The 8,924-nt window shown below is 44.5% G+C and overlaps 1 protein-coding gene across 3 annotated transcripts in view; it reads right to left on the reverse strand.

Annotated features, from left to right (window-relative positions):
• Positions 1–8,924, reverse strand: part of LOC115206628 (voltage-gated potassium channel subunit beta-1) — a 140,481-nt gene that overhangs the window by 118,208 nt on the left and 13,349 nt on the right. The gene's annotated exons all lie outside the window — the stretch shown is intronic.

Genomic DNA, 8,924 nt, shown 5'->3' on the forward strand with positions numbered 1-8,924 from the left:
GCTTTGCCCATACGATCACAGATAACAAGAGAGAGGCCAGAATGGGGATGAAAAACCTTCCATTTTCACTTTAACATGAAAACGACCTTTATAATTCTAACCTTTTAAACAGTAACTCAGGATGATCAGAATGCTTTCCCACTACTCCCTATTCTCTATAGTAGCTGTTACTCTCTATTCTCTATAGTAGCTGTTACTCTCTATTCTCTATAGTAGCTGTTACTCTACCTCTCTATTCTCTATAGTAACTGTTTCTCTCTATTCTCTATAGTAGCTGTTACTCTCTATTCTCTATAGTAGCTGTTACTCTCTATTCTCTATAGTAGATGTTACTCTCTATTCTCTATAGTAGCTGTTACTCTACCTCTCTATTCTCTATAGTAGCTGTTACTCTCTATTCTCTATAGTAGCTGTTACTCTACCTCTCTATTCTCTATAGTAGCTGTTTCTCTCTATTCTCTATAGAAGCTGTTACTCTCTATTCTCTATAGTAACTGTTTCTCTCTATTCTCTATAGTAGCTGTTACTCTACCTCTCTATTCTCTATAGTAGCTGTTTCTCTCTATTCTCTATAGAAGCTGTTACTCTCTATTCTCTATAGTAACTGTTTCTCTCTATTCTCCATAGTAGCTGTTACTCTACCTCTCTATTCTCTATAGTAGCTGTTACTCTACCTCTCTATTCTCTATAGTAGCTGTTTCTCTCTATTCTCTATAGAAGCTGTTACTCTCTATTCTCTATAGAAGCTGTTACTCTCTATTCTCTATAGTAACTGTTTCTCTCTATTCTCTATAGTAGCTGTTACTCTACCTCTCTATTCTCTATAGTAGCTGTTACTCTACCTCTCTATTCTCTATAGTAGCTGTTACTCTACCTCTCTATTCTCTATAGTAGCTGTTACTCTACCTCTCTATTCTCTATAGTAGCTGTTTCTCTCTATTCTCTATAGAAGCTGTTACTCTACCTCTCTATTCTCTATAGTAGCTGTTACTCTACCTCTCTATTCTCTATAGAAGCTGTTACTCTCCCTCTCTATCCTCTATAGTAGCTGTTACTCTCTATTCTCTATAGTAGCTGTTACTCTACCTCTCTATCCTCTATAGTAGCTGTTACTCTACCTCTCTATTCTCTATAGTAGCTGTTACTCTACCTCTCTATTCTCTATAGAAGCTGTTACTCTCCCTCTCTATCCTCTATAGTAGCTGTTACTCTCTATTCTCTATAGTAGCTGTTACTCTACCTCTCTATCCTCTATAGTAGCTGTTACTCTCTATTCTCTATAGTAGCTGTTACTCTACCTCTCTATTCTCTATAGAAGCTGTTACTCTCCCTCTCTATCCTCTATAGTAGCTGTTACTCTCTATTCTCTATAGTAGCTGTTACTCTACCTCTCTATTCTCTATAGTAGCTGTTACTCTACCTCTCTATCCTCTATAGTAGCTGTTACTCTCTATTCTCTATAGTAGCTGTTACTCTACCTCTCTATTCTCTATAGTAGCTGTTACTCTACCTCTCTATCCTCTATAGTAGCTGTTACTCTCCATTCTTCCTTCTTTACCGCCAAAGCAGATGGTTGCCAAACCCCATTGACAGTTTGTGTGTGTGTGTGTGTTTGTGTGTCTGTGTTTGCGTGCGTTCATATTTTGAAAGCAAACTGTAATAAGAGTGGATAAGATAACGCGACGCCACTGGGTCACGCTGCCTCTTAGTAGAAGACAATAGTACTGATTTACACAGAGACAACTAGCTCCAGCCTTAGTGGTCTACAGCTGGTTGATACCAGGCTGGGTCTACACAGAGACAACTAGCTCCAGCCTTAGTGGTCTACAGCTGGTTGATACCAGGCTGGGTCTACACAGAGACAACTAGCTCCAGCCTTAGTGGTCTACAGCTGGTTGATACCAGGCTGGGTCTACACAGAGACATCTCTAATCTTAATGGTCTACAGCTGGTTGATACCAGTTTGGGTAGAACAGAGACATCTAGCTCCAGTCTTTAACAAAAATCATAGCCCATCCTCCCCCATTGTATCAGCCCTGCTCTGCAACTACACATTTAGTGTCCTTCTGACAGTCTGACAGCTCTGTGGCCCTATACTGACAGTCTGACAGCTCTGTGGCACTATACTAACAGTCTGACAGCTCTGTGGTCCTATACTAACAGTCTGACAGCTCTGTGGCCCTATACTGACAGTCTGACAGCTCTGTGGCCCTATACTGACAGTCTGACAGCTCTGTGGCCCTATACTGACAGTCTGACAGCTCTGTGGTCCTATACTAACAGTCTGGCAGCTCTGTGGTCCTATACTGACTGTCTGACAGCTCTGTGGTCCTATACTAACAGTCTGACAGCTCTGTAGCCCTATACTGACAGTCTGACAGTCTGTATCTCTCTACTGAGAGTCTGATAGCTCTGTGGACCTATACTGACAGTCTGACAGCTCTGTGGTCCTATACTAACAGTCTGAAAGCTCTGTGGTCCTATACTGACAGTCTGACAGCTCTTTATCTCTCTACTGACAGCCTGACAGCTCTATGGTCCTATACTGAAAGTCTGACAGCTCTGTGGCCCTATACTGACAGTCTGACAGCTCTATGGTCCTATACTGACAGTCTGACAGCTCTTTATCTCTCTACTGACAGCCTGACAGCTCTATGGTCCTATACTGAAAGTCTGACAGCTCTATGGTCCTATACTGACAGTCTGACAGCTCTTTATCTCTCTACTAACAGTCTGACAGCTCTATGGTCCTATACTAACAGTCTGACAGCTCTGTGGCCCTATACTGACAGTCTGACAGCTCTATGGTCCTATACTGACAGTCTGACAGCTCTGTGGTCCTATACTGACAGTCTGACAGTCTGTATCTCTCTACTGAGAGTCTGACAGCTCTGTGGTCCTATACTGACAGTCTGACAGCTCTGTGGCCCTATACTGACAGTCTGACAGCTCTGTGGTCCTATACTGACAGTCTGACAGCTCTGTGGTCCTATACTAACAGTCTGACAGCTCTGTGGTCCTATACCGACAGTCTGACAGCTCTGTATCTCTCTACTGACAGTCTGACAGCTCTGTGGTCCTATACTGACTCTCTGACAGCTCTGTGGTCCTATACTGACAGTCTGACAGCTCTTTATCTCTCTACTGAGAATCTGACAGCTCTGTGGTCCTATACTGAAAGTCTGACAGCTCTGTGGTCCTATACTGACAGTCTGACAGCTCTTTATCTCTCTACTGACAGCCTGACAGCTCTATGGTCCTATACTGAAAGTCTAACAGCTCTGTGGCCCTATACTGACAGTCTGACAGCTCTATGGTCCTATACTGACAGTCTGACAGCTCTTTATCTCTCTACTGACAGCCTGACAGCTCTATGGTCCTATACTGAAAGTCTGACAGCTCTATGGTCCTATACTGACAGTCTGACAGCTCTGTGGTCCTATGCTGACAGTCTGACAGCTCTGTGGTCCTATACTGACAGTCTGACAGCTCTGTGGTCCTATACTGACAGTCTGACAGCTCTGTGGTCCTATACTGACAGTCTGACAGCTCTGTGGTCCTATATTGACAGTCTGACAGCTCTGTGGTCCCATACTGACAGTCTGACAGTCTGTATCTCTCTACTGAGAGTCTGACAGCTCTGTGGTCCTATACTGACAGTCTGACAGCTCTGTGGTCCTATACTGACAGTCTGACAGCTCTGTATCTCTCTTCTGACAGTCTGACAGCTCTGTGGTCCTATACTGACAGTCTGACAGCTCTGTGGTCCTATACTGACAGTCTGACAGCTCTTTATCTCTCTACTGAGAATCTGACAGCTCTGTGGTCCTATACTGACAGTCTGACAGCTCTGTATCTCTCTACTGACAGTCTGACAGCTTTGTGGTCCTATACTGACAGTCTGACAGCTCTGTGGTCCTATACTGACAGTCTTACAGCTCTGTGGTCCTATACTGAAAGTCTGACAGCTCTGTGGTCCTATACTGACAGTCTGACAGCTCTTTATCTCTCTACTGACAGCCTGACAGCTCTATGGTCCTATACTGAAAGTCTGACAGCTCTGTGGCCCTATACTGACAGTCTGACAGCTCTATGGTCCTATACTGACACTCTGACAGCTCTTTATCTCTCTACTGACAGTCTGACAGCTCTGTGGTCCTATACTGAGAGTCTGAAGGCTCTGTGGTCCTATACTGACAGTCTGACAGCTCTGTGGTCCTATACTGAAAGTCTGACAGCTCTGTGGTCCTATACTGACAGTCTGACAGCTCTTTATCTCTCTACTGACAGCCTGACAGCTCTATGGTCCTATACTGAAAGTCTGACAGCTCTGTGGTCCTATACTGAAAGTCTGACAGCTCTGTGGCCCTATACTGACAGTCTGACAGCTCTTTATCTCTCTACTGACAGCCTGACAGCTCTATGGTCCTATACTGAAAGTCTGACAGCTCTATGGTCCTATACTGACAGTCTGACAGCTCTGTGGTCCTATACTGACAGTCTGACAGCTCTGTGGTCCTATACTGACAGTCTGACAGCTCTGTGGTCCTATACTGACAGTCTGACAGCTCTGTGGTCCTATACTGACAGTCTGACAGCTCTGTGGTCCCATACTGACAGTCTGACAGTCTGTATCTCTACTGAGAGTCTGACAGCTCTGTGGTCCTATACTGACAGTCTGACAGCTCTGTGGTCCTATACTGACAGTCTGACAGCTCTGTATCTCTCTACTGACAGTCTGACAGCTCTGTGGTCCTATACTGACAGTCTGACAGCTCTGTGGTCCTATACTGACAGTCTGACAGCTCTTTATCTCTCTACTAACAGTCTGACAGCTCTGTGGTCCTATACTGACAGTCTGACAGCTCTGTGGTCCTATACTGACAGTCTGACAGCTCTGTGGTCCTATACTGACAGTCTGACAGCTCTTTATCTCTCTACTGACAGCCTGACAGCTCTATGGTCCTATACTGAAAGTCTGACAGCTCTGTGGCCCTATACTGACAGTCTGACAGCTCTATGGTCCTATACTGACAGTCTGACAGCTCTTTATCTCTCTACTGACAGCCTGACAGCTCTATGGTCCTATACTGAATGTCTGACAGCTCTATGGTCCTATACTGACAGTCTGACAGCTCTATGGTCCTATACTGACAGTCTGACAGCTCTATGGTCCTATACTAACAGTCTGACAGCTCTGTGGCCCTATACTGACAGTCTGACAGCTCTATGGTCCTATACTGAAAGTCTGACAGCTCTGTGGCCCTATTCTGTTCTATAGAAAACACTCTGTCATCATCTACTGTGCGAGGGATAGGACCCTGAGAATGCTGTGTGTGTGTGTGTGTGTGTGTGTGTGTGTGTGTGTGTGTGTGTGTGTGTGTGTGTGTGTGTGTGTGTGTGTGTGTGTGTGTGTGTGTGTGTGTGTGTGTGTGCGCACATTGCATTGCTAGTGAAATTGAGCTCATCCTGTGGTCACATTCCCTGAACATGCAGCCTAACAGTGTGTAAAAATGAGCACACACACACACACACAGTGTCCATCAGTGTAATGACAGCAGAGGGACCAGAGAGACTGCTCTCAGAGCTGGAGCTCACCGCTAAGTACTGTAAGAATGACTTGTGTAAGTGCCTTTGCGTGTGTGTGAGTGAGTGAGTGAGTGAGTGAGTGAGTGAGTGAGTGAGTGAGTGAGTGAGTGAGTGAGTGAGTGAGTGAGTGAGTGAGTGAGTGAGTGAGTGAGAGAGAGAGAGAGAGAGAGAGAGAGAGAGAGAGAGAGAGAGAGAGAGAGAGAGAGAGAGAGAGAGAGACCCAATCTCAATGGGATTTCCCAAAAGGCTCCCTGGGGTGTCTTCCATTAATACATTGATTATTGATTATATCCAATTTAGTTGATTGGTGTCATAGTCAATATGTTGATTTTCAATCTCATAGTGTGTGTGTGTGTGAGAGTGTGTGTGTGTGTGTGTTTCACCCCTTTCCTAGATCAAGGTGCAACACAGTCAGATGATAATTACATCTACACAGGGGTGATGCAGATATCTGCTCCATGCTACATGCGTATTCCACACCACATGTTTGTGATGCATCAGATGACTCTCTGACTCAGAATACACGTTTATCTTATAACCCTGCATCATAAAACCCTGCTCAGTCACTCTCTGCTCTTAAATCCCTGCAGTACAAATATACACATTATATATATATATATATATATACTGCTCCAAAAAATAAAGGGAACACTAAAATAACACTTCCTAGATCTGAATGAATGAAATAATCTTATTAAATACTTTTTTGTTTACATCGTTGAATGTGCTGACAACAAAATCACACAAAAATAATCAATGGAAATCCAATTTATCAACCCATGGAGGTCACACTCAAAATTAAAGTGGAAAACCACACTACAGGCTGATCCAACTTTGATGTAATGTCCTTAAAACAAGTCAAAATGAGGCTCAGTAGTGTGTGTGGCCTCCACGTGACTGTATGACCTCCCTACAACGCCTGGGCGTGCTCCTGATGAGGTGGCGGATGGTCTCCTGAGGGATCTCCTCCCAGACCTGGACTAAAGCATCCGCCATCTCCTGGACAGTCTGTGGTGCAACGTGGCGTTGGTGGATGGAGCGAGACATGATGTCCCAGATGTGCTCAATTGGATGCAGGTCTGGGGAACGGGCGGGCCAGTCCATAGCATCAATGCCTCCCTCTTGCAGGAACTGCTGACACACTCCAGCCACATGAGGTCTAGTATTGTCTTGCATTAGGAGGAACCCAGGGCCAACCGCACCAGCATATGGTCTCACAAGGGGTCTGAGGATCTCATCTCGGTACCTAATGGCAGTCAGGTTACCTCTGGTGAGCACATGGAGGGCTGTGCGGCCCTCCAAAGAAATGCCACCCCACACCATGACTGACCCACCGCCAAACCGGTCATGCTGGAGGATGTTACAGGCAGCAGAACGTTCTCCACGGCTTCTCCAGACTCTGTCACGTCTGTCACATGTGCTCAGTGTGAACCTGCTTTCATCTGTGAAGAGCACAGGGCGCCAGTGGCGAATTTGCCAATCTTGGTGTTCTCTGGCAAATGCCAAACGTCCTGCACGGTGTTGGGCTGTAAGCACAACCCCACCTGTGGACGTCGGGCCCTCATACCACCCTCATGGAGTCTGTTTCTGACCGTTTGAGCAGACACATGCACATTTGTGGCCTGCTGGAGGTCATTTTGCAGGGCTCTGGCAGTGCTCCTCCTTGCACAAAGGCGGAGGTAGCGGTCCTGCTGCTGGGTTGTTGCCCTCCTACGGCCTCCTCCACGTCTCCTGATGTACTGGCCTGTCTCCTGGTAGCGCCTCCATGCTCTGGACACTACGCTGACAGACACAGCAAACCTTCTTGCCACAGCTCGCATTGATGTGCCATCCTGGATGAGCTGCACTACCTGAGCCACTTGTGTGGGTTGTAGATTCCATCTCATGCTACCACTAGAGTGAAAGCACCGCCAGCATTCAAAAGTGACCAAAACATCAGCCAGGAAGCATAGGAACTGAGAAGTGGTCTGTGGTTACCACCTGCAGAACCACTCCTTTATTGGGGGTGTCTTGCTAATTGCCTATAATTCCCACCTGTTGTCTATTCCATTTGCACAACAGCATGTGACATTTATTGTCAATCAGTGTTGCTTCCTAAGTGGACAGTTTGATTTCACAGAAGTGTGATTGACTTGGAGTTACATTGTGTTGTTTAAGTGTTCCCTTTATTTTTTTGAGCAGTATATATATATACACACTACCGGTCAAAATCTTTAGAACACCTAAGGGTTTTTCTTCATTTTTACTATTTTCTACTTAGTAGAATAATAGTGAAGACATCAAGACTATGATATAACACATATGGAATCATGCAGTACTAAACAAGTGTTAAACAAATCAAAATATATTTTATATTTGAGATCCTTCAAATAGCTACCCATTGCCTTGATGACAACTTTGCACACTCTTGGCATTCTCTCAACCAGCTTCACCTGGAATGCTTTTCCAACAGTCTTGAAGGAGTTCTCACATATGCTGAGCACTTGTTGGCTGCTTTACCTTCCCTATGCGGTCCAACTCATCGCAATTCATCTCAATTTGTGTTTAAGTGTTTAACACTTTTTTGGTTAATACATTATTCCATTTGTGTTTTTCATTGTTTTGATGTCTTCACTAATATTCTAAAATGTAGAAAATAGTAAAAAATAAAGAAAAACCCTTGAATGAGTAGATGTTCTAAAACCTCTGACCGGTAGTGTATGTCACCAGCTACCTGCAGTTCAATGTGTTGTTTTACAGTGTCAGCCAAAGTAGTACGGAGCCCCTGAAGCAAATTAGGGTTAAGTGCATTGCTAAAGGGCATAACGACAGATTTTTCACCTACAGATGTGCTATCTTAATTTGATCACTCTGTTGTTTCAGAGAATTTCCCTGCACGGCAGGAAATACAACTGGTAATTTATTCAAGGTTTAAAAAGGCTACTAAAGTTTTTCATTTCCATTTAAAAATGTCAGACTTGATTTGCCCTCACCAAAAATGTATCAACCCTTATAAGAATATCCATCAATTGTAATCCACATAATAATTCCCATTTCCTGTTACAGATGGATTATTTTCCTGCGGTGAGAAACTGGTCGAAACTGTCCTTCCAACAGTCCTTCAAACAACTTTCCTCTGCATCCATACTATGCTACACCCTCATCTATCCACAATGAATCACTCACACTCTCACTCATAAACATACACACACACACACAGAAACAAACACCAGGTGAGCTTGAATTGGTAAATATATGGCTAGAAGAAAGGTCACAGAGAGAGAGAGAGACAGACAGACAGACAGACAGACAGACAGACAGACAGACAGACAGACAGACAGACAGACAGACAGACA

The sequence above is a fragment of the Salmo trutta genome, chromosome 13 (assembly GCF_901001165.1).
Source record: "Salmo trutta chromosome 13, fSalTru1.1, whole genome shotgun sequence".
Classification (NCBI taxonomy): Eukaryota; Metazoa; Chordata; class Actinopteri; order Salmoniformes; family Salmonidae; genus Salmo; species Salmo trutta.